This window comes from Lissotriton helveticus, chromosome 6 (assembly GCF_964261635.1).
Source record: "Lissotriton helveticus chromosome 6, aLisHel1.1, whole genome shotgun sequence".
Lineage (NCBI taxonomy): Eukaryota > Metazoa > Chordata > Amphibia > Caudata > Salamandridae > Lissotriton > Lissotriton helveticus.
In genome coordinates, this window is record NC_136067.1 from 1,971,363,560 (window position 1) to 1,971,391,133 (window position 27,574).

A 27,574-nucleotide genomic window follows, 5' to 3' on the forward strand; every position below is an offset into this window, starting at 1 on the left:
ATGTAAGTCATAAGTCCCGTATGGACCCCCCGGACTCCCCACTTACCGATTCCTAGTTGGCAAACGTACGCACATCCTCACTCCTTCAACATGTTTCTCGCCCTCTCAGGATGGAAGGTAAAGAAATTAGCCTGCCATGTTCATAAAATGTGCATTCAATGATAATGTTGACGATGATCACATGAATAAAAATAAAAAGCGGTCACTCTTGAGATAGGGAAGCACCATATTAAAAGAAAAAAATGTCAAAATGTAAAATAACTGAAGCAGGCACTCTCAAGATGGAGAATTGCCCTACAAATAAGATCAAATGTCAATATGTAACATAACCAAAGAATAAGATTTACCAAAACAAAAAATGGAAAAGACCCAAGTAATTGAGAAGCCTATAAAGGGGTCTTTGTCTCTGGCAAAGCCATGGCATCAGTTTGCCTAAAAATCTCTCTGCAGAATATATGCATAAGGTTTGCAAAACCAGACTATAAGCAGAGAATCAACTATTAACAGGATCACAACCGCTCTTTTCACCTAGGTAAAGAAATACTATGATGACAAGAATATATGAGCAGGTGATACAACTAAGAAACAAAGAACTTGGCGTAAAGGAGCGCCTCAAGTCAGGCTAAGCAATCCATTGATCCACAAAGAGGATACAAAGATAAACATGAACTGAGCCAAGCAGTTAGCTGAAAATAATCTTTTCTTTTCTGTACAATAGTTCCTAGTGTAGATCTAAAATCAGGTGAACATTAATAATGATATGCATATATTTATATAGCCACCGTAAAACAGATTTTGTGCTAGAAAAATACCTATCAATATGAAAGATCAAAGTACTCCTTACTCTGTGTATACTAAAAGTAAATAAAGAAAATATGTTGTACAAGAGCAGTACACACTCTAGGAGACTAAGTAGAATGAAAACATATTTTTACTCTGTATACAGTTAGTTACTGAGAAGAATTAAAGAGCCAAATAATAAACATGCTCAGCAGGGCTCAAAACACAAAGCAACGGGGCATAGTGCAATGGACAAACATGTAACCAATATAATTCTGGGGTTTCATTTCATAGCATTCTCCCAGGGTGTGATTTAATCAAGGCTCTCGTTCTGACACTCAAACAGAAAAATCTCAAACTCTTCTCTCTTCTTACGAAAAGTGTCATCGCTTCCTCTATATGGTAAAAAATTTTCAATGAACGTCCAACGGAGATCCTTCTCAGAGTGATTTATTTCTGACCAATGTTGAACAAGGGATGCAGAAACCCTGTGATTGTGGATATTAGATTTGTGCGCTCCTATTTTCGTTCTGCACTCTCGTTCAGTTTCTCCAACGTATCCAAGTCCAGATGTGTGGTGTTGGGTTCAAATCAGGCCTACATACTCTGCTAAACTCTCGAACACCTTAGTATAGAAGTTGGCACGGACACTGGAAAAGGTAAAAGACAAGTTTATTAAGACCCCATGGGGTGGTGATACATTCCAACAGCACCCTTCGGTAATGTAAGAAGTAGCACACCGAACATCGGTGCGCGACCTCTTTTATATGGTTTAATAGCAATAAAAAGATAGGCGGTTACAAGTTTACACATTTTAGGTACATATAAGGTCATTTTTGGAACACAGCCAACACGTGGGAGGAGTTTCGACAGCACTGGTCAGTTAGCATGAACATTCCTGAAGAGTGACCAATTGGTGCGTAATGCGCATGTGCGCTTGACCAGTACTAAAAATAGCCTGTTGCCGAGCAGACTAGTGACCATGGGTATCGAGAAAGGACAAAAGGGCACACTGACCACGAGGCAGCGTGTTCATAGGAAACGGAAGGCAGAAGGATTCAAAATGGCCCCCGCTCGTTTTGGTCAAGTTAACAGAAAAGACCGTGTAGCTGTGCTAAACGCTAACTCAGGAGCTGCCAAAACACGACAGACGGCCCTTTTAGCGTTTAGCAAAAGCTACCTCATAGTGGACGTAGTCAGAATGTTCATCCTCAATGTTAATAGCCATTATTTTCAATACTTCATCATTGATCAGTTTCTCTTGCTTGACAATAGCTCGTTTGGACGGAATACAGGCTGTGATACATACAGAACATAATGTAGGGCCACATTGAATACATAGACAAAGGAAAAATAATACTCCAATAAAAACACAGAGAATCGTTAATAATTTCCAACCCCAAGTACTAAGCAGGGTCCAGAACCAACCAGAAAAGGTCCATGTTCCATTTTCTGGGTGGATCTCAGCAGCTATCTTGTGTAATTTTGTAATCGAATCATATACAGAAGGTGAGTTATCTGGTACGTACACGCAACAACTACTTCCGATGACGCGGCATGCTCCACCCCTATCAGCTAGTATTACATCTAGAACCATTCGATTCTGGAGCGCCACAATTCTGGTAATTTGTAATTCCTCAGTAATATTTCCTAAAGCGGAGGCAGTTTCATTGGCAACGGCTTCCACCACACGTGTAAGCCGCCTTATCTTTCTGCTATTTAATGCAGCTCCTACAAATGAAAATAACCCCAAATTGAAATCTACATATTGTTGTAAAGTGGTATCAGTCTGGTCTATTTCATCAAGATCTATTGTTCGTTTCACTCTATTCAATATGAAATCATGGTACAAAACATAATCATTGTGATACATGGGAGGAGCAATAAACACAGGTGGTAATACAAATGCTACATAACACGTTCCTAACCATCCCAAAGGTAGACGGTGATATCCCTTATTTCCACAAATAAAATATGTGTTATGTGAAGCTACAAATGCAATTCCAGTTGGTGTATCAAAGGTAAGTGTAATATTACATTCACTGCGACCTACGGGGATTGTACCTTTATTTCTAATACACAAATCTGCTTTTGTATCGATCACGGTTATTATATGCATGTTCGTCACATTTATGAGTCTTTGATTCGTATATACACGAGGTGTAGAAATATTGTCCGGACGATATTCTTCCCATTCGAATTTAGTTCCTTCAGCATGTGGATAGCCATCTTTATCGTTATAGCATATTTTATTCAACCGAAAAAGTAATCCACCTTTCGTTGGCCATCGCAGAGTAAAAAGAAGAGTGTACCAAGCATGACAAGAACCATTATGAGAAAACGGGAGAGGAATGAGTGGTGTTCCTCCCTTCTTCTGATGTCCGGGCAACATCCCACATACCCAACAATTGGACGTGTTGGTCATGTTATGAGTATGATGCAGAATCTTAATAAAACTGTTATTCAAATAAGTCTGCCTATGTCTTTCTTCGTGAAAAGGCAGAGTGAAATGAAAATGTTCAGACGGACTTGGAGTGGTGGGCAGTAAATGTTCTCGTACAGGAAACAACAGTTCTATAGTCCAAGCTAATACTGCGATCACCACTATGGTCAAGACAAACAAAACAGCACCAAGAATTCTCCCTCTTCGTGTCGAAGGAGATGCCATAGTTCACAAAACAATACTCTTTAAAAACAACACTAAGCGGGAAAAATAAAAACGATGGTTCTGAACCGAGGCTGCCGTTGATTTGTTCTCCGGGATTCAAGATGGGTGTCGCTACACTGGGCAGAACTGATCCCCCCCCCTTGATATTCCCGGCTTCCGTTTCACAAACCTCAGAGCGGTCACCAACCAGTTTCAAAAAGAGCACAAAAGAAATCTTATTTCCTGGGGCGTAGATTGTACTTCACTTTATCAGAAACAACGTGGTCCGGGAAGGCTCCCTCCAATTCATCAGGCGTGACAGCTGGGCTCTTTTCTGTATCCAAAATCTTTCTGTAGTCAGATAGCACCACAGGGCTCACCAGATCCGGAGAGACACGTCGGCAGTGCGTTGAATGAATCCACCGCTTCTTGTTGGTGACTCTCACAGCAGTTCGCGTAGCCAGCAGCACTTGCTCAGGGCCATGCCATCTCGGTTCCAAACTGCTGGATCGCTCAAAGATTTTGACCATCACGTGGTCCCCAGGACGGAGATCGTGAGCCTCACCAGCGGAGTTATCAGGGAGCGCCTCTCGAACCTGTTGATGAATAGAAAGCAAATCATTTGTTAATCGTGCCAGATAATCGTTCATCATTATACAAGGCATATCATGTATCAAACGAGGTTTCGGAACTCCCCAGATATTCATAGGCCTTCCAAACACCACTTCATAGGGTGTGAGGCCAGACCGAGAATGGGGCACTGATCGAATGGACAGCAATGCCAGAGGCAAAGCGTCCGGCCATTTCAGAGATGTCGATGCCACTATCTTTGCTAGCTTCAGCTTCAGAGTTGCATTGTATCTCTCTACTAAACCTGCTGATTGCGGATGAAAGACAGCATGGAATCGTTGTTTGATTCCCAATCCTTTCAAGACATATTCCACTACTTTTCCAATGAAATGAGGGCCATTATCACTCCACATAAGTTTACAAACACCGTAGCGCGGGAAGTACTCCTTGAGTAGCACCTTAGCTGTTGTCAATGCTGTATTGTCTTTCGTAGGGTAAGCCTCAATCCATTTGCTGAAGGCACACACCACTACTAGGACATACTTGAGATTATTACAGCATTCCAGCTGGATGTAATCCATTTGTAGTACTTCGAATGGTGCAGTAGGTGGAACAAACCCACCTTTAGGAGTATGAGTCCCTTGTCCAGGATTGTGCTGCAAACATATCAGACAGGTCTGCACTACTCTCTTAGCCGTGCTAGCAATGTCAGCATTTTCCCAAACTCGTGTAAGCAATTTAGTAATTGCGAGAGCTCCAATGTGTGCCAGTCCATGTGTCATTTGCACCATTGTTTGTACATAGGCCATGGGTAGTTTCCATCTCTCCATATCTTTACTACGCCAGCAACCCTCATCATCCAATACTCCCTCGGTGGCCCATTTCACAAGTTCTGCCTCTGATGCTGACTTCTGTATATCTAATATTTCTTCTCTAGCATCATGCCACCGCTCAGCTTGTGACTTCACCACATACATGGGGAAATTATTTTGCAGCATAGTGGTCTCTCTCGCAATGAGATCTGCAAAAGCATTGCCCTGTCCTATTTTGTCCGTCACCTTTTTATGTGCGCAGCACTTGACTATTGCAACTTTCTTTGGGCATAACAGTGCATTCAGGAGATCGCGTACCAATTCTCCATGCATGATGTGTACTCCGTGTGAAGTCAGGAATCCTCGTTCCTTCCAAAGTAGGCCAAAATCATGCACTACTCCAAAAGCGTAACGACTATCCGTGTAAATGTTCACACATAATCCAGCACTTAACTCACATGCCTTCGTTAAGGCTATTAACTCAGCCGCTTGAGCCGATTTTTGGGGTATCCGTGCTGCTTCTACCACAGTCTTAAGTGTCGTGATCGCATAGGCTGCGGAAGTCGTACCATCTGGTAACCTCACACATGACCCATCAACCCACAGTTCCCCATCTACATCTGGAAATGGCGTATCCTGTAAATCGATACGACCCTTTGTCTGTTCCTCAGTCAGAAAAACACAATCATGTTGTTCTTCCTTCTGGGTCTCAGTAACAGGATCCGGCAATAAAGTAGCAGGATTTAGTGCTGCACATCGTTTTAGTGTGATGTGCGGCGCCAACAACGTTAGCTCATATCCTGTCAGACGGGCACTGGTTAGATGCTGTGTTTTCGTTTGATTCAGTAACGCATCTACCGCATGGGGAACTAGCACCAACAATTTGTGTGACAAAACTATTCCCTCACTTTGTCGTATCGCAACTGCTGTTGCTGCAACTGCTCGAAAACATCCAGGCAATCCTCGAGCCACAGGGTCGAGTACCGCCGAGAAGTATGCACAAGGCCTCTGTTTGTCTCCGTGTGTCTGCACCAACATTGACAATGCGCACCCATCCTTCTCGTGTACATATAATGTAAAAATCTTCGTGTAATCAGGTGTACCTAACACTGGTGCAGAACAAAGAGCTTGTCTCAATTGTTCAAAAGCATTCTGACATTCATCCGTCCATTCAATGGGAATCGGTGTATCTTTAGACAACAATGCTAACAATGGTTTAACGATATGTGAAAAACCCAATATCCATTGCCTACAAAAAGACGTCAAACCTATAAAGGCGCGAACATCTTTCTGAGTGCGAGGAACTGGGGTATCTAATATTGCTTGAATTCGATCTGGTGTCAATGCACGGCCCTCCTTAGACAAAAGATGACCGAGGTAGGTCACCTTTGGTCTACAATATTGTAGCTTTTTCTTCGAAACTTTATGATTATGCTTAGCCAGGAAGGAAAGCAAGGAAAAGGTACTCTTCTCACATTGTTCTGGCGTGTCTGCAGCAAGTAAGATATCGTCTACATATTGAATGAGAACCACTCCCTCTTGTAAGTCAAAGGAATCAAGCTGCCTTTTTAATGCCTGACTATAAATGCTAGGACTTTCAGTATAGCCTTGAGGAATTCGACAGAATCTGTACGATTTATTATTTAATGTAAAGCCGAATAGATATCGACTGTCAGGATGTACAGGGATCGAAAAGAAGGCGTTCTTCAAATCAATGACTGTAAAAGTAGTCGCCGTCGGTGGAACCAGCGTAAGCAATGTGGTGATGTCAGATACCACTGGATACTGAGGCACTACTATCTTGTTTATTTCCCTCAAATCAATAATGAAACGGTAAACTTTAGTATCTGTATCTCTCTTAAGGATCAGTAAAATTGGACTATTGCAAACATTGTAAGGAACTTCCTCGACTACTCCTGCCGAAATCAAATCATTTACAATGTGTATTAAAGCAAGTTCACCTTCTCTAGAAATCTTATATTGCGGGACACGTGGCAGAGATACTCCCTCCTTTACAGTAATACGCACTGGGGGAATTATCATTCGTCCTACATCCGTGTCAGAAGTGGCCCACAATGTTTTTGGTAAGGAGGCCAGAACTTCAGATTCATGGACAAAACACACTCGCTCAAAGTCTGGGTAATTCTCATTCAGCACAACTCGCACTCCTTCTGGGGCACAGCGAATGGTAGCTCGAAAGTGTTTTAACATATCGAGTCCAATAATATTATCGGGTGTATTTGGAGACAACAAAAAGGGACAAGGGGCAGCAAATTTATCAACATGAAATGCAACTGGTTGAGACAGTGGGCTAGAAGTAGGTGTTCCATCGAACCCTATTGCTGTAATTACCTCGCCAGACAGGGGAGCCCTTGGAACCAAGTGTTTGGACAAAGCGCTACGAGTAGCTCCTGTATCGACCAGAAATTGATCAGTAGAACCCAAAACATGTGCTTCTATGTATGGACCCCTCTGATCAACTGGTACCTCAACCGATTCCACACCCCATCCTACGCAATCCTATGCGTAATGCTCATCCCGTGGTTCAGCAGGATCACCCTCATTTATCTGATATTGATTGCGGTTATCAAACGTATTATAATCTGACTGACCACGACCCCTTGCTCCATATCCTCCACGATCGTTCGTGCCATAACCTCCTCTTGACCCTCCATAATAATTCCTAGATCTCCCACTTCCTCGTCCCCTCAAATTACGCTGCTCTCGAAACACCGGACAGTCTGCAATCCAATGCCCAAACTGTTTGCAGTATGCACATTGATTCACAGAAATGTCAGAACGAGGGGGAGGAGCATTACTGTACGATCCTCGCCCCCCTCTATTGTTCCCTCTCGTAGCCTGAACCTGAGCTAACATTACCTTCGTTTTCAATTCCTTCGCCTTCTTTTCACTACTTTCTTTCGCCTCCAATTCCTGTCTTTCATAATATTGAGCCATAGTCAATAAAGAAGCAGGGGTTGCGGTGGTCCATGAACTTTCACTCGCTTTTAATCGTTTCGCAATCTCCGGTAGGAGATTAGCTACATACTTATCAACGAATAGATGCCTGCCAGTATCTTCTGTTAATAATTGACCACTGTAATCATGGAACGCTTCCTCGAAGCGAGAGAAAAAATCGGAAACTGATTCATCCGCTTTCTGCTTACAAGAGGCTAATATAGTCCAATCAATCTTTTTAGCGGGAGCAAGAGTCTTTAGTTTTGTTAGTATGGCCCCTGGAAGGTCTAATATTAACTGACACGGCTTACATGCTGGTTCTCTATCTAAATCAGCCTGAACAAGATCTTTCCAAGTGGCCCCGAGAGTCGTGAGGTCATCAAACCTACGAATGGCTCTCCACATATCAGGGGGCAATATCAACCCGAAAAATAGATCAATATCAACTAACGTCATGATACATGAAGAAATTGCACTTTCAACATTTTCATAAAAAGCCGCAGGGTTTTTACGGGGATCAGGTAAAGCATTCTTAAGCGCCATGACATCTGCTCTATTCCAAGGCGTATAAACCCAATTATATACAAAATACCCTTTCGCGTCTTTGGAGCTTTTATCATCATCTGTGCCATCCCCTTTATGAGGGACATATAAAGGCGCAGCTTCTCGCATAGGTCTAACATTAATCGCAGCGATCTTATCTGTTTCAAAGATAGGGCATTCTTTGGATATCCCCGTCGCTCCGGACGTAGACGAATTCTTCGACTTTTCCAACTCCCGTAGCCGTGTCGTCTCATTACGCAGGTCAAGCAAACGCTTGAAGAAGTCGTCCGCATCTGAAAGAACAAAAAGACCTTTACGAAAATTCTCACGATCCTTGGATATCTCCTTAGGTTCTAACTCGAGAGAATATTTTCTATACCGCTCAACAACTTCATCTCCAAAATGATCTAAAAAATACAGTCGTTCCTTATCAGACCACTGTTCCATTTGTTTAGTAACATCAGAAACAGTAACAGTATTATTATTTAGCTTTCGCGCAATTGAGCGCAATTCCGCAGCTCGTTCCGTATATAACCTGGTACGCTGTGTTCGATCACTATCCTCGTCCGAGTCCTCGTTCGGAGCCGTAGGTACGACGTACGGAGGCGGGCAACGATCTAGTAATGAAAAATCATCCGTTTCATTAGTAAGGACTGGATAGAGAGGACGCCTGATAGGGAATTGACCATTAACCTGTAAATTACGTTCTCGTCTCTCCCTCTCTTTCTTTTCCTGTAATTCCTTCTCCTGTAGCTGTAAAGCTTTGTCATGTGCAGCCTTACGCTGCACTTTCTCCGCCAAGGCTTCCTCACGCTTCACTCGTTCACGCACCTCCTTCTCCCACATACGCACACAATCAATCATATCTTGTCTAGACCTTCGCTGAAACAAACACTGCTCTACATACTGTACCTTTCGAAGGTCAAACGACCCATATAGTGGCCACTGTAATTCACGATCAGTCTTAGTATACTTATGCCATAATGTACTATACATTATAGGTGGAATACCGAATTTAATATACATTTCACGATTTGGAGTCCCCTCTGGGGGAGCCGGCTGTTTTGCACTTAATCGATAATTGGTACCATTTTCAGAACAGCACATCCTACGGAGTGTGCTAAAAACAGGCATGTTTCAAAAAGTACCACGAAAACGTGATACTACAAAAATGCCACCTAACACGGTGCACTGTTCAAATCAAATAAATCTGAGAAATATCCCTACATGCCTGCCTATGTGAGGTGCACTTCACATATTCAAATTCAAATTCAAAGATTCAAAACGTTAGCTAACAAATTCAAATTCAAATTCAAAGTTTCAAAAAACCACAGTAAGTGTCAGTAGACTACTTCACCACTCAAAAGCTTACCAAATATTTTCAAACGTCCAAAATCCAACTGCCAAGTTCTGTGGTCAAATCAGCCAAAACGGCACATCACGACAATCCAAGATCAGAATCTCAGTCGAGGACCGGCGCCACCTGGAAGGTCAGATCGGAAGGAAGGGAAAACACACCGTGGGTGCCGAGACTCGGGTCACTCAATGGCAGCGATCGCGTCCATGGCGAGTTTCCTAACCTTCGTCACGACCTCTCCTTCGGGCATCCGAGTCGCCGATGAGTCCCTTCGTGGTCGCCAATTGTGGTGTTGGGTTCAAATCAGGCCTACATACTCTGCTAAACTCTCGAACACCTTAGTATAGAAGTTGGCACGGACACTGGAAAAGGTAAAAGACAAGTTTATTAAGACCCCATGGGGTGGTGATACATTCCAACAGCACCCTTCGGTAATGTAAGAAGTAGCACACCGAACATCGGTGCGCGACCTCTTTTATATGGTTTAATAGCAATAAAAAGATAGGCGGTTACAAGTTTACACATTTTAGGTACATATAAGGTCATTTTTGGAACACAGCCAACACGTGGGAGGAGTTTCGACAGCACTGGTCAGTTAGCATGAACATTCCTGAAGAGTGACCAATTGGTGCGTAATGCGCATGTGCGCTTGACCAGTACTAAAAATAGCCTGTTGCCGAGCAGACTAGTGACCATGGGTATCGAGAAAGGACAAAAGGGCACACTGACCACGAGGCAGCGTGTTCATAGGAAACGGAAGGCAGAAGGATTCAAAATGGCCCCCGCTCGTTTTGGTCAAGTTAACAGAAAAGACCGTGTAGCTGTGCTAAACGCTAACTCAGGAGCTGCCAAAACACGACAGATGGGAATAGGATATACAATGTTTGAGGTCCTACAATTGATTATGCCTCTCAGTCTAATCGTTTTTTCTCCAATGGTTACAATACTATAGTATTCTCACAGGCGTGGCACGTGCCACATTTGTGATTTCCCTTAACTGGTAGTGTCTCAGTAATCGACTTTTGGCAAAATCGTTCTCTCTCTCTCTCAATTTGGCATTTACATAAAAGTTATGCAGGTTTCTATTTTTCTTTAATGCAAAAGTTGGTCAGGCAAGTTTGGCACCGTCATTGTTAATGTTCAGGAGGTGCCACTGAGAGATAACTTCTTATCTGATCTTCTGATCAAGATTAGAGTACCATGTGGCACAGACTAACTTGTCTTCTATCTGTTACATTTTGGTCTCAAATATTCTTTCTCTATTGCAATATCTAGCTCTTTTGAAAGAATCTTGAAAAAGGTTTTTGGGATACGCTCCATCTAAAATGTTAGATTTAAAAACTTCGGCATGCCTCAAAAATTCCTCAATATTAGTGCAATTTCTCTGTGGTGGTAACACTTGACTAAAGGGAATTCACTGTTTTTGACAGCGAGGATGGAACCTACTGAAGTGAAGGTGCTTATTCCTAGCTGTAGGTTTAGTATATAAGGAAACTTTTTGACTACAATATTCTATCTATTTGCCCAGGAATTCCACCTTCTCTGTGCTAGTTTTCACAGCAAATTTCAGATGGATATCACATAGGTTGGTCCATTGACAAAATTAGTTTAGATCATCCTTGTTTCTGCACCACGTGAAAAAGATGTCATCAATATTACTGGACCAGTGCGTATGTTCTCATCAAATGGGGTAAATTCCTTATAGATATACTTGGTCGCAAAGCTACCCATATATAGATTCACTATACTAGGGGCACATGCTGCTCCCATACTCACTCTCTTGATATGCTGATAAGCCTAGCCATCACATTAAAAAAAGTTTTCATTAGGAACTATCTCCAAACATGGCTGGATGAAGCCATGGTTAGAATTGTTGTTGTCCTTGTGCAGAGTCTCGCAAATACCTTAAGGGCCTGGGTTTGAGGCACATTCGCGTATAGTGCCTCTATGTCCATAGTTACCAGAAATTATTTTTGGGCATTAAAGGGCAAGCCTTGTATCTTAGAAATAAGATGACCTGTATATTTGACATAGGACAGAAGTTTATTTATCAAAGGTTTAGGTGGCACGTCAATGTATTTAGACAGGGGTTCTTGGGGATGCTCCTATGGTGGATACAAAGGGGTGCAAATGTATGTTAATAGTGCTTTTATATGTTTTATGAATCCCATAGATGACTCGTATGGGAGTATTGGTTGGTGAAAGGAATTCTGCTTCCTTTTTACAAATAACACCTTCCAGCACTGCCCATTCCACAATGGCATGTTTTTTTTTCCGTTTAGCCTCATTTCAGAATCTCCTCTGATCTTTCCATAGTGTTCAGGTATCCTAAACAGTTCTTTAATTTTGGTTTTATATTTCTCTGTGTTGAAGATAACTGCCTTGGTCACATGGTGTGATAATAATAGTACTGTTGTCCCTCAACAAATTAAGGGCTAGATATTCCTGTAGTGACATTATGGGCGGGGGTGGGAACATATCTATGTACTTGCAACATTTTAGAAATAACTGCCTTTTCAAAGATTTCCACTTCCGGTTCTATGTGATCTAAACTTGGAATGAAGCTAGAAGGTGATTTCAGACCGGACTGGTTCTTTTCAGTCATGGATAAATGGGTCATTAATCTTTTTTTTCTAATCCGTCAAAAGAAGGCATACAAATCTTTTATCAATTCAAATCTATCAATGGAGGTAGATTGGACTAGGCTAATCTCCTTTGTCAAAAGCTCCTCTGCCAGAGAATCAATATTTTCTATAGAGAGATTGAAGACAGGTATGGTGTTTAGTTTCTCCAACATTGTTGTCTCCTGGTTTGTAGATATTCCAGAGGCAGGTCTGGATCCTGGGTTGGTTCCAAAATCTGGGGCTATAGTTCCTCCTTCTGTTCCCTAAACAAAAAAGACTGTAGGGGTGGACCTACTTTACTTATTCCTTCTATTGCCATACAAATCAAACTGATTTGAGGAGTCTTCTCTCTCTCAGTCAGTTGTATCCTAAAAATTAATAATCTTTTTACTTCTCTACGTCTGTTGCTCTGATTGAATAGGGCCTTCTCTAGGAACACACATAATGGGACGTGTATTTGTATGTATACACATACATTTTTAGAAAATGTGACGCATTGACCTACCAGTCCATTGCACTGTCTTTGGAATGCCTTCATTCACACATGAGGAACCCAACAGCAGAAGTGGGCTCAACCACAGACACCTGCTGCGTTATATGGTGGGCAGAAGAAGCATATGATTGACCGTGCAACTTAACAATGGATGAAAACGGTTGCCTGACAATTCTCTGTACATAAGTGTGTTAAGATCTATATATTTTATTAAAATGAAAAGTACTTGGCTCACATCTGATCCAATGACTTGTTTCCTTCCCGACGTATGCATACACTCTGTAGCACACCTCATTTTAAACATAGACAAGCATTACAAATGCCTATGAGACTGGCATCCTTTTGGCTTTGTAATTATTTTTGTTATGCAATGTGACCCCTGACCCTGATTGCAGGCCAGGTCGCTTCCCTACTGCCGCACAGCTGCGCCTGTGTGTCAGCCCCGCTTTCTTCTCGAGCGTGAGTTCGCTCCTGCTGTCACGAGGTTCGTACATTCTCTGCATTCGTAGCATTATAGCGTCTATGCTTTCTCTCTGGATTGTTGTTTTTCTTTTTGCTGCCCTGCTGACCCTTATCTCACTCCCCCCTGCACCTTTCTCTTCTGTATCCCACTCCTTTACCGCCGGTGTCCGCGCGGCCACGCCCCCTCGCCCCCCGCTCCCACCTCCCAGCCGCTCCTCACTCCCTCCATGCCTTAAATGATGGCCGCCGCCCGGACGCGCAGTGGACGGACACAGCAGGCACGCCGATTGCGTGCCGAACCATTAAGAAAATGGGGTAACCCATAAGGTATGGACCTGGGCATTTACCGGTATCAAAACAACAGTGGTCCTAGACCTATTAATTATACAGGTTAACTTAAATCAATAATTTCAACAATTTTTGGTAGAGCAACCACAGTCCATCTGCTCTATCGTACTAGAAAAAACTTTTTTTGTACCACACAAAAAACCTAAACCACCAATCAGAGATTACTTTTAATTTATTAACTCATTCATCATATTTCTGAATATTTTTTGAGTTTTTTCAGTTCATATTATACACAATTACTTCATTTCATTTCAAAAATTGATAAAAACACATAGAGGTTGCCCAAGAAAAAGGTTAGTGCGAAAGAGGTGCTCAAGAGTGTGGACACAAGTGAACGGAAAAGAAAACAAAATTAAAGAGTGTAGAAACAACTATTCACATTATTTACAAAGCAATAACAAGCTTTCTGCTCAGTCATATTTGAACCCTGGCCAACTGGTTTGAAGTTTTTTTAGAGGGTTTTTTTAAATTAGACGTATGTCTGAAAATTATTTGGCACTATATACAATTCTTAAGTTGGTCCAAGGGTAATGAGGGGTAATGTCGACGTTTCGACTCGTCTTATGCCCAACCGGTGATTTGAACCTTGGGATTGCGAGTCTTCATCAGGACTGGAGAATGTACGTGGGCAACCAAGGGATAATAGTGACCCTAAGGGAGATAAAATCGGGAATTACTAACTTAGGTGGATAGGTTTTTAAAGCTTATCATGGCCATAGCCAAAGTGAGGTATGTTCTTACCCTTCAATAGGATGAAAGACAAAGGACGTGGTCCTGAATTCCAACTTTCCTATCAATACTTCTTATTATGTGGATTCCATTGTTACCACATCTCGATGAGGTTTCAAAGTTTCATGCAGGCACCATGGTAAAAATTACCTGCAATTAATTATACCTGTGTAAGTATACTGAATTACAATAAGATCCATCAGTAACCAGGATTTTAATCCAAGAACAATTTACCTTAGAAAATTGGAGTAATTCGCACTTTCTAGAAAGCTCCAGTCGTTAAGTCAGGTAGCTTAAAAAAGAGACAAAGAATGGTCTCACTAATCATATTCATCATTGGAACAAAACATAATTTGACAAAAAATCGGGTGTCAAACCCCTTTACCTTATCAGCGCATAGGCGTGCCTATTCCTCGGTTCGAGATTCTACAATAGGGGAAGGGAGAGGCGCAGAGTTAGATATCTCCCTAAACATTGTGGACAACCTGGGGGTTCAGGGGCTAAACAGACGTAGTCACAGCGACAACGTCTTACCTGTCTGCCAGTGATTGCAGCCAGTCAAACCTCGCCTGCTCCGTGGACGCCGTTACTGTCCCGGCGCATGCGTGTGTGATTAAGCCTCGCGCCTCTGCCAGTGCTGGACATAAAGAGCGGACTTAATGTTTAGAAACGTGTTACACGCTTAGCGTGCTGTCAGCGGTCATCCAATTGAACTAAAAATTAAATGTGCGCATAAAGCAAGTCACTGCCGAAATTAACAATTCAATAAATTGCTGGCAAAATTTTTTTTAAAAACGACATTTTTGGGATTATAAATGCATCATATTCAAGAAATTATCAAGCTCCAAATGAATAAATTGAGTATTGTGGAATATTGTCCTAGGACGCCATGCTGTACAGGTCAGTTTTCAGTAAAGAGACAAACAAGGGACAAACCGCACATCATAGTCATTTCAGTAGACAGTGTACTGTGTCCAGTGCCAGTAATCAGATTAACAATGCCTAAAATCGATTGGTTAGGAAAAATCGTCTGGTGACACACATTATGGCTGGATTATCATAGTTATGCATACAATGAAACACATTTTTAAATGATTAACAACATGACTAGATACAGTCCGGCATGTTTCTCAAGGAGCAAGTGCATAGGTGCATATAGCTCAGGAAAGAATCGTCTGATGACACACAGTATGGCTAAATTATCATAGTTATGCATATAGTAAAACACACTTTTAAATGATTAACAACATGACTAGATCCATATACAGTCCGGCATGTTTCTCAAGGAACAAGTGCGTAGGTGCATATAGTGTACCTTGGGGAATAATGTATACATAGACACATTGGTACTCATATCTCAAGCAGGGATACTTGTCTATTCATTTCCTCAAGTTCGTTGAGTCCCTTGTTGACAGTATTAAGCGAGTATATCCACTTACATTCCCTTCTGTTCAGGGTATTTTGTAGGTTGCCACCTCGTGGGTTTTGAGTTGTTTTTTCTATGACCCACCACCTCAAGCTGTTTTCTGAATGTTCAAAAATAACTCAAAACCCACGAGGTGGCAACCTACAAAATACCCTGAACAGAAGGGAATGTAAGTGGATATACTCGCTTAATACTGTCAACAAGGGACTCAACGAACTTGAGGAAATGAATAGACAAGTATCCCTGCTTGAGATATGAGTACCAATGTGTCTATGTATACATTATTCCCCAAGGTACACTATATGCACCTACGCACTTGTTCCTTGAGAAACATGCCGGACTGTATATGGATCTAGTCATGTTGTTAATCATTTAAAAGTGTGTTTTACTATATGCATAACTATGATAATTTAGCCATACTGTGTGTCATCAGACGATTCTTTCCTGAGCTATATGCACCTATGCACTTGCTCCTTGAGAAACATGCCGGACTGTATCTAGTCATGTTGTTAATCATTTAAAAATGTGTTTCATTGTATGCATAACTATGATAATCCAGCCATAATGTGTGTCACCAGACGATTTTTCATAACCAATCGATTTTAGGCATTGTTAATCTGATTACTGGCACTGGACACAGTACACTGTCTACTGAAATGACTATGATGTGCGGTTTGTCCCTTGTTTGTCTCTTTACTGAAAACTGACCTGTACAGCATGGCGTCCTAGGACAATATTCCACAATACTCAATTTATTCATTTGGAGCTTGATAATTTCTTGAATATGATGCATTTATAATCCAAAAAATGTCGTTTTTAAAAAAAAATTTGCCAGCAATTTATTGAATTGTTAATTTCGGCAGTGACTTGCTTTATGCGCACATTTAATTTTTAGTTCAATTGGATGACCGCTGACAGCACGCTAAGCGTGTAACACGTTTCTAAACATTAAGTCCGCTCTTTATGTCCAGCACTGGCAGAGGCGCGAGGCTTAATCACACACGCATGCGCCGGGACAGTAACGGCGTCCACGGAGCAGGCGAGGTTTGACCGGCTGCAATCACTGGCAGACAGGTAAGACGTTGTCGCTGTGACTACGTCTGTTTAGCCCCTGAACCCCCAGGTTGTCCACAATGTTTAGGGAGATATCTAACTCTGCGCCTCTCCCTTCCCCTATTGTAGAATCTCGAACCGAGGAATAGGCACGCCTATGCGCTGATAAGGTAAAGGGGTTTGACACCCGATTTTTTGTCAAATTATGTTTTGTTCCAATGATGAATATGATTAGTGAGACCATTCTTTGTCTCTTTTTTAAGCTACCTGACTTAACGACTGGAGCTTTCTAGAAAGTGCGAATTACTCCAATTTTCTAAGGTAAATTGTTCTTGGATTAAAATCCTGGTTACTGATGGATCTTATTGTAATTCAGTATACTTACACAGGTATAATTAATTGCAGGTAATTTTTACCATGGTGCCTGCATGAAACTTTGAAACCTCATTGAGATGTGGTAACAATGGAATCCACATAATAAGAAGTATTGATAGGAAAGTTGGAATTCAGGACCACGTCCTTTGTCTTTCATCCTATTGAAGGGTAAGAACATACCTCACTTTGGCTATGGCCATGATAAGCTTTAAAAACCTATCCACCTAAGTTAGTAATTCCCGATTTTATCTCCCTTAGGGTCACTATTATCCCTTGGTTGCCCACGTACATTCTCCAGTCCTGATGAAGACTCGCAATCCCAAGGTTCAAATCACCGGTTGGGCATAAGACGAGTCGAAACGTCGACATTACCCCTCATTACCCTTGGACCAACTTAAGAATTGTATATAGTGCCAAATAATTTTCAGACATACGTCTAATTTAAAAAAACCCTCTAAAAAAACTTCAAACCAGTTGGCCAGGGTTCAAATATGACTGAGCAGAAAGCTTGTTATTGCTTTGTAAATAATGTGAATAGTTGTTTCTACACTCTTTAATTTTGTTTTCTTTTCCGTTCACTTGCGTCCACACTCTTGAGCACCTCTTTCGCACTAACCTTTTTCTTGGGCAACCTCTATGTGTTTTTATCAATTTTTGAAATGAAATGAAGTAATTGTGTATAATATGAACTGAAAAAACTCAAAAAATATTCAGAAATATGATGAATGAGTTAATAAATTAAAAGTAATCTCTGATTGGTGGTTTAGGTTTTTTGTGTGGTACAAAAAAAGTTTTTTCTAGTACGATAGAGCAGATGGACTGTGGTTGCTCTACCAAAAATTGTTGAAATTATTGATTTAAGTTAACCTGTATAATTAATAGGTCTAGGACCACTGTTGTTTTGATACCGATTGCGTGCCGAAGGCATGCCAAAGGCAAGCCCAACGGCGCCTGTCCGTGCCTGGACCGCACCCAGCGCCAGAACCACTGGACCGCAATGCCAGAATCAGGTACGACGCCAACACTCTCCTTGCTCTCAACACCGGCCAAGACCAACGCTGCTTCCAGGTCGCCCAGAAACCCACCCACGGTCCCTTCTCTTGCCACACCTGCAACTTCACATGCAGAACCACCAAAACTCCAAGGACCGGACCCAGCCACCTTCACTGCATACTCCTCAACACCCGCTCCACACGCAAACACGCCGTCGAGCTCTGGGACCTGCTCGGCACCTCCGCACAGACGTTGCCTTCCTGACCGAGACCTAGTGGAACAACTCCTCGGCACCTGACATTGCCATAGCCATCCAGGTTGGCTACAAGATCTCCCGCAGAGACCGCACCAACAGTATGGGAGAAGGAATAGCCATCGTCCACAAGTCCTCCCCTCAGGTCCACACCCTCGCAGCCGACTCTCTCAACTCTGCCTAACACCTGCACTTCCGGATCCAGACCCACCCCAACACCACCGTCAACTCGTCACCAAACGCACCCATGCCGCTGGCCACACCCTCGACCCCATCTTCTCCACAAGCTCTCATGTCACCTTCAACCACACCACCGAACTCCACTGGACTGACCATCGATGCATCCACTTCACCTTCAAGAAACCAACCACACACCACCGCACCCTACAGCTGCCCCGCCGCTGCTGGAGGAAAATCACCGAAGACTAGCTGACCTCCACCCTTGCCCAGAACCCACCCACCCACCCAACCAACCCAGACGCCGCCGCTCGTAGCCTCAGACAGTGGATCGACAACTGCGCCAACACTCTGGCCCGCTCAAGAAACCCTCCATCAACCACTCCAGCATGAAAGCTACCTGGTTCACCAAAGAACTCCAGACATCCAAACGTAATTGCCGGAAGCTGGAGAAGAAATGGCAACAAGACCACACACCTGACAGCCACGCAGCTCACACGGACGCCATCCGCAGACATCATCACCTCATCAGAACAACCAAGATATCTTCCTTCAAAGCCCGCCTGGAAAATGCACACGACAGCAAAGAGCTTTTCAACATAGTGAAGAAACTTTCCAACACCAGCGCCAACACCAACGACATCCCGCCCTTGCAAGATCTGTGCGACTAACAGGCCACCTTCTTCCATCACAAGATCGCCGACATTCACGACAGCTTCAACCCCTTGCCCGATCCCACCACGACAGACTCCACCCCAAACACCACATGCACCAACCAGCTGACCTCCTGGTCTCACGTCAACGACGACAAGACATGCAAGATCATGAACTCCATCCACTCAGGATCTCCGTCAGACCCCTGCCCGCACCACGTTTTCAACAAAGGAGACACAACCATCACACCCCAAGCCCATGGCAGACCCCAAGGACCTCAAGAACTTTCGGCCCATCTCCCTGCTCCCTTTCCCGGTGAAGGTCATCGAGAAAATCGCCAACATGCAGCTGACCCGCCACCTCGAGGACAACAACATCCTAGACCCGTCCCAGTCCAGATTCAGACGGAACCACAGCACCGAGACAGCCCTCATCGCTGCCAAAGATGACATCCGGCGCCAACTAGACAACTGCTAAACCTCAGCCTTCATCCTCCTGGACCTGTCAGCTGCCTTCGACACGGTCTGCCACCGCACACTAAGAACACGCCTCCAAGAGGCCGGAATCCAGGAGAAGGCCCTGGACTGGACCACGTCCTTCCTCTCCGGCAGAACCAAGAGAGTCGGCCTCCCACCCTTCCAATCCGAAGCCACTGGCATCACCTGCAGCATACCCCAGGGCTCATCCCTCAGCCCTACCCTGTTCAACGTCTACATGGCCCCCCTCACACAAGTGGCCCGCCAGCACGACCTGAACATCATCTCCTTTACCGACGACACCCAGCTCATCCTCTCCCTCACCAAGGACCCGCACACCACCAAAACCAGCCTTCACGAGGGAATGAAGGCCGTCCCCGAGTGGATGAGGAGCAGCCACCTGAAACTGAACTCGGACCAGACGAATGTCCTCGGCCCCACACCCTCTGCCTGGGACAACTCCTGGTGACCAACCACACTCGGAACAGCACTGACACCCACGGTCCACGCACACAACCTAGGATTCATCCTCGACTCCTCCCTCTCCATGTCAAAACAGGTCAACGCCATCTCCTCCTCCTGCTTCAACACCCTCTGCATGCTTCACAGGATCTACAAGTGGATCCTGACCGAAACCAGAAGAATGGTGACCCAAACCCTCGTCAGCAGCAGGCTGGACTATGGCAACGCACTCTACGCAGGAATCCCGGCCAAACACCTATAACGGCTGCAACGCAACCAGAACGCCTCTGCCCGCCTGATCCTCAACATCCCTCGATGCAGCCGCATCACCTCCCACCTAAGGGACCTGCAATGGCTCCCCATCAACAAGAGGATCACCTTCAAGCTCCTCACCCACGCACACAAAGTACTCCACAACACCGGAGCAGCCCACCTGAACATCAGACTCAACTTCTACACCCCCGCCCACCAGCTCCGCTCTGCCAACCTTGCCCTCACCACCGTCTCATGCATCCAACGAACAACCTCCGGCGGCAGATCATTCTCCTTCCTTGCTGCCAAGACCTGGAACAACCTCCCCACCCATCTGCAGGAGACACAAGACCCGATCACTTTCAGGAAGCTCCTCAAGACCTGGCTCTTCGAGCAGTAGCAGCACCCCTTTCTGCCAGAGCCTTGAGACCCTCACGGGTAAGTAGTGCGCTCTACAAGTTCATTGATTGATTGATTATGTCATAGTTTTTGTACGAAATTATTGTTGTGGGAAGCTGCTGGCCACTCACCACTATTACAAATTTTGGGATAAAAGTAAAAAAAATGTTTGGTCTCCAAAAGTATACATTGTCATGGGAGTCCCTGGCACCAGAGGAAACTTCTTTGATGGTGGATGTGCACCATGGTAAAGAGCAGAGTGGTTGTCCCTCACAATGGCATTAGACAGTAGCTATCATTTCTGTAAAATCAAAAGGTCTTGGCTAGCTTCAGACCAATAAATAAAGGAGACCATATCACCTTTGTTGTTTTATCTTTAAAATGGCTCCCCCTTGAAGCACGCAGAATGTATAGTTGAATGAGTATTACTTAGAGAGACCTGAAGCTAAAACCTCACCTACTCAGACCAGAAATTGAGTATTATAGGGGGTCCTTGAACTGTGAGAAGACAGAAGTCTGTCTGATGGGAAGCGCATAACTGAAGATGAAGTGCACCCCGCACAAGCCTTTCAAGAACACCCTTCATGGACTACTTGCTGAGAAAGCATTGAGATACATAGTGACCATACAAGCACCTTCATTTTATTCACAAACATATGGGGGACTCCTACCCCACCACCAATGGTGATTTACAGATAAAACTCTGCCACATTCTGTTTACATTAAATGTAAATTGTTTTTGTTTCTCATAACTCTGTATTATATTGAAACATGTTGCTCCTCAAAGTCTGCAAATCCTGCTGACTCCAGCGGGGCCTAAAAGTTAAAAACAAATAGAGGGGAAAGCATGTTTCAGTTACCTGAGGTTGTCATGTTAAAGGGTGGGATATTCAAATGAGTTTCTTGTCATATGTCCTCGCCCAGTCCTCTGTTTCAGTAGTCTCTTCTATGGTCATGGTGGCCCTCTGCTTCCTCACCAGTTTTAATAAATCAAAATGGCTACACATTTCTTTTTCTATTTGCAGAATGAAAGCTGATCTGGCAACTGTGTTTGTCTGCACACTTCTGCTTGGGTTGGATTTAGCAGTGACAGGTAATATAAATATCCATTATTAGAGACTATTGAGTTTATTTGCAAAGCTGCATTTTCATTGTTATCTTCTTATTTTATTTCCCTTGTCACAAGCCCATTGTAAGTCCTTGAGCACTTGCATCTCTGTTGGACTTTCTCTCTGCAGTGCTTTCTGGGAAGCACCTGGTTCCTCTCCTAGACACTGGAAGGCTAGATTTATGTTGCTCTTCTTAAAATAAGATTATTCAGCAGCATGTTCTGAAAGTATTGTACTACGGAATATCGAGGATATGAATATCGAGATACATTAATATCCTGTACAGAACATTGAGGGGCAAAATAAGGTAAGTGGTTATGGAGGAGGTATAGATTAACTATTCCTAACTCCATATAGCTAGACCTTAAAGATATATATATCATTAAGCTGCATATATGTGGAGTTACCTTTAGAAAATCTTACTTACCTTTTAATATTTTGTCCTTCAGTATTGAGTGTGCAACATTTGTTGCCATCGAGATTCCTAAGTCGATATATTTGGGAAAACGTTTACATCACAGATTTTACTCCGCAAAGCAAACACAAAGCGGTCGTTACAATAACCGCATTGTCACAACACACTACCATTACAACGCAAGTCGTTACAATGACTTGCACTAGATGGCGCTCTAGGATAAGGAATAGTATGAATTACTATTCCAACACTTTCCCTAGAGTTGCACACACTGGAGTTGGAATAGTAAATCATACTATTCCTAAGTCCAGCGCGCCATCTAGCACAAAAATTTGTAATTACTTGTGGTGTAATGGTAGTGGGTTGTGACAAACCAGTCGTTGTAACTACCGTGCTGTGTTGCATTGCGGAGTAAAATCCGCAATGTAAAGAGACATATTCATATTCTGGGTGCCCACCTTCTGAACAGCACTGTAAAAACATGACCTCACAACTATAAAACGTTATCAGACACAGAGATAGTAAACAAGACATGATTTGATGCAAGGACGCACAAGATGGATCTCAGAGAATGAATTTTAAAAGATTAAGGCCTGATTTAGGGTTCAGCAGAGAGGGTACTCTGTCGCAGCAGCAATGGAGTACCCTCTCCACTAAATTAAACTCCTTTAGAGTCAGGCAGAAATTAAATATCTCAGCAATTTGATTTGAAAGTTTTATATAGAGCGAACATGACGCAGGCGGGTATCAGAGCGCTTTACAATTAGGATAGGTATTACATGAATGTGCATAAAACAACAAGATATGAGTGTGTCACAAATAAGGTAGGGAAGATATTGGCCATGGAGAGGAATATTCGATAATGTTTGATACATAAATGAGAAGAGCAGGTGAATGCCGGGTTTCATAGGTGTCCAACAATCTAGTGGTCAAACAGGGGGCCTTCAATAAGCGGTGGGGTAGGGGGCGTATTATGATAAAAACTTGGACATTAGGAATTTTTCTACTTCCTTTATGAAGGTAGCAGTGGAAGAAATTCATCGAACTTATGGTGGAAGAGAGTTCCAAATCTTTGGGGCACAACCAGAGAAGGCTCTGTGACTCATTCTCCTTTTGTGGAAGATCTGTGGTTTTAGGAGCAATGAACATGCACTTCTTGGCTGTCTGCAACCTGTAGATAGTTCTATTTTTTGAGTCAGATAAGTGGGAGTCTTGAGATGTAGGGCTTTGTGGATCATGCAGGCTATCTTTAGCTGTATTCTAGATTCATATGGCAGCCAGTTTAGGGATTTGAGGGCTGGGTAGATGTTCTTGTTTCGTTGGTACCTGTAATCAGTCTAGATGCTGCATTAATAGATGCTCTTAGTGGGCCAAATTGTATTTGGGAAGTCCACAGAGTGTGGAGCTACCATAGTCTAGCCTAGGCAGTACCAGAGCTTGAACCGCCTTCTTGAAGTCCTCCTGTAGAAGAAATGGTTTTAGGTTCATTAGTGTGTTCATCTGGTGTGTAGAACTCTTGTTTAAATTGCTAATGTGATTCTGCATGTTCAAGTAATTAGCTAATGTGATTCCGAGGGAGTTTGCAGAATCGGTAAAGTGGGGAATGCAGTTGAAGGCCGTAAGATGTTTCAGCCAGTGGTCGATCTTAGGGTTGTTATTTGGCGAAGTGATGACAAAGAATTCTGTTTTGAAGGTGTTGAGTTGGTTGTCAGTTATCCAGTTTTGAGTATCCATAAGAGTAGAGTTGAGTGAGATGAAGTCTTCAGGGGAGGTGATTTTCAGAATATATTCAAGAGTATCAGTGATACTGAAAATGCCTGTGGAACCCTCAAAGAAACCGAGGAGGTCTGGGATCGTGATTGATTTACCTTTACTCTCTGTGATCTATTATGGAGGAAGGAAGTAAACCAAGGCAATACCTTGACCTGAAAATCCCATCTTGTTTTCAAGGGTAGATAAGAGATTGCCAGGGTTAACAGTGTCAAAAGCTGAAGAAAGTTCAAGGAGAATCAGGAGGCATGCTTCATTTTGGTCCAGCATTTTTAAGATGCCATCCATAATGTGAGGGAGAGCAGATTCCATGCAGTTGCTTCTTCAAAATCCGGACTGATGTTGGTCCAGAAGTTGGAAATACTCCATGTGTGCACAAAGTTGCATCTGCATGTATTTTTCCAGCAGTTTAGCCAGCGTTGGGCTGGTGGATATTGGCAAGAAATTATTGAGATCAGATCTGACTGCATTAGGTTTTTTTAGAATGGGAGAGACCTACTCTACTTTTAGGCAGTCTGGGATGGTGCCTTGCGACAGTGAGGCGTTGACAATCTTTGTCCATGTGGGAGGATGGTATCCTTGATGTCTTTGAAGATGGGTGGTGGTAGCGGGTCAATGAAATGATTAGATTGGTTGATCACACGCAGAGTGTTAAATATGTCTCTTTTGCTGAGGGGAGTAAAGGAGATTCAAGAGGCGTCATTCTTGGTGCAAATACCAGAGGGAATGGTCTGCTCATGGTGAGCTGGAGGAGCAGCCCTCCCGGGTGTTGGGACAATAGCCCTCTTTGATTCCAGGTCGATACAGATGCTTTTTGTTTTCTCTGTGAAGAAGGCTGCCATCACGTCACTTGATAGAAGGTTGTTACCAAGGTCAGAGCTGTTGGGTGTCTTTCATGATTGTTGTTTAATATTTTCAAACAGTTTTTTGGGGCAATTTTTTGGTTTGATTGAGTTGGGTTAAGATGAATTCAGCCTTTTCAGTTCTGATTTTTTGTTATAAGTGTTCCTGACAGATCTAAGGTGAATTAGTGGTTCAGTGGAGGATTCTGATTTTTTTTTTTTTTTTTTTATTATTAAATTTATATTGCGCACAGCTACCCGTAATGGGTTTCCCGGCGCCAGGGACAGACTAAAGAAGAAAGACAGGTGATTGCTGAATAAAAAATACACAGAGCCGTGATCAGTTAAACAACAAAGTTTTCAATTTTTTGCGAAAAACAAGAAGATTAGTCTCCATTTTTAGCGCCAGTGGAAGAGCATTCCACATCTTCGGCCCCAAATGGGCGAATGAGCGGCCACCCATTTTTGCCAAACGAATTCTGGGAACTACAAGATTGGCTTGGTTAGATGACCTGAGGGAACGACAGGGCTGGTAATCCTGAACAAGATTGTGCAGATAAGTAGGGGCAGAGCCCTGGCGAATCTTGAACAGAAAACACAAAGTTTTGAAAGCCACGCGGTCGGGAATTTTTAACCAATGAAGGTCACACAGGGCTTGCGTAGCAGACATTCTACGTGGGACATTGCACAACAGGCGGGCAGCTGAGTTCTGTACAACCTGGAGAACATTCATAGTGGCTTTATCGGCTCCCAAATAAAGCACATTACCGTAGTCGATACGGGACATTACCAGAGCCTGAACAACCATTCGACGAGTGGACTCAGGCAACATCCATAGGATCTTCTGCAACCAGCGTAAGGTATTAAAGCAGATTGCAGCGACCTTAGTTGCCTGCTGTCGCATCGAAAGTTTCTCGTCGATTAGAAAGCCGAGGTTACGAGCAACTGGCACGGGGGTAGGCAATGGACCCATGTCACTGGGCCAGTGTCTGGAGCCCCACAGATCTTTATGCTTGCCAAGTATAATAACCTCGGTCTTTTCACCGTTAAGTTTTAACAGATTGGCCTGCATCCAGGCGGCTACCCGAGAAAGGCCGATTTTAAGGGCAGAGGTATCCTGGACCCTGCTGCCAGACAAGGAAAACACAATCTGCGTATCGTCTGCATATGAATATATGGACAGACCGGCGTCCTCGACGATAGAAGCAAGGGGTCTGATGTAAATATTGAACAACAGAGGGCTCAATATAGACCCCTGAGGGACGCCGTACGCAGATGAACAGATTCTCCAGGATCCTTCAGCAACTCTAGGTTACGGCATTCAGCGTTTAGGTTGTCGTTGAACCAAGGTTTGTAGATTTTGAAGGAGGCACTTTTTTGTTGTGGAGGGGTTATTTTGTCCAGGACACCAGCTATGTTGGTATTATAGAAATCCATGAGGACATGAACATCAGACATATTTGATTGAGGAGTGAAGGCCTTTCTACAGTGTGTTGCTATTGCTAAAACAATAGAGTTTATATTCCAAAGGTTCCTTTTCCACTGCTTCGTTTTCTTGGGTTGGACCCTCTTCAGGGACACCTCCTTTTTAATTAGGAAGAAGATGCTGTAATGGTCAGACCAATCACAAGGAATAATGGCATCTATTCAGATGGTTTTTCCTTTGGAGATGATGTGGTCCAGAGTTTCACCCTTGTTATGGGTCAGACTCTTGCAATATTGTGTCAGCTCATGCTTCAATAGGAAGGATTTTAGACAGTTTACGGCTTGATCATTTTGGTTAGAGCAGTGAAGGTTGAAATCTTCCAGGAAGATTTGGGAAACTAGTATGTTATAATTGGAAGAGATGATTTCCATTAATTGTTCAATGAAGTAAAGATTGTCTCCAGGGGGTGGTAGAATGGGTGTAATTTGCATACTGGGCGGTGATTGCTAGAGATGTTGATGCATAGGCACTCACTGGAGGCTAGAGTGGAGGAATTAGAATGTGAGATCAAGAGTGTAATTCAGTGTATTCAGGCTAATCCTCCAGCCTGTTTTATAGATCTGTCCAATCGAATTATGTCATGGCTAGGTGGGACTAGAAGGTCAAGGATAGGGGTGGACAAGCCATTTAGCCAGGTTTCCGTGAGGATAATGAAATCCAGCTCATTGTTTTGAATGAGGTCAAAGATATTGGCTGCGTGTTTACTCGATGATCTGCAGTTGAGTAGTACGCATTACAATTGGAGTGGTGCATGGGCGGTCGGAATCTGCATGATGTTCACTCCCTTGAGGTTGTCATTGTTTATAACTCTGAGGTTATGGGAGGGTTTCCTGTTCGGGTTGGCATGGATGGCTTGGATTAAGCCCAGAGGGGCCTTGCATTATGCCAGAGGGTATGTGCTGGTGTTTACTTTACTGGGAGGGCACAAGAGAGGAGAAGAACATCAGTATCACTGTTTGATAGCTTGGTCTTCATTCTTCTGGGGTGGGAGGGGGCATTGAAGAGTGGTAACATTTTCGAGGTAAGGGGAGAGGGACTCATGTCTAAGACAGAGGTTGTGCCCGTGAGGCTCATGGGAAGGTTCCCTAGTGAGAATAGTATTCTGAGCA

General features: G+C 43.4%; 1 long non-coding RNA gene across 1 annotated transcript in view; it reads left to right on the plus strand.

Annotated features, from left to right (window-relative positions):
* Positions 1 to 27,574, plus strand: part of LOC144761994 (uncharacterized) — a 413,370-nt gene that overhangs the window by 212,887 nt on the left and 172,909 nt on the right. Inside the window, exon 2 of the long non-coding RNA XR_013595996.1 lies at positions 21,869 to 21,936. This is a non-coding gene — a long non-coding RNA (uncharacterized LOC144761994). The remainder of the gene's footprint in view (positions 1 to 21,868; positions 21,937 to 27,574) is intronic.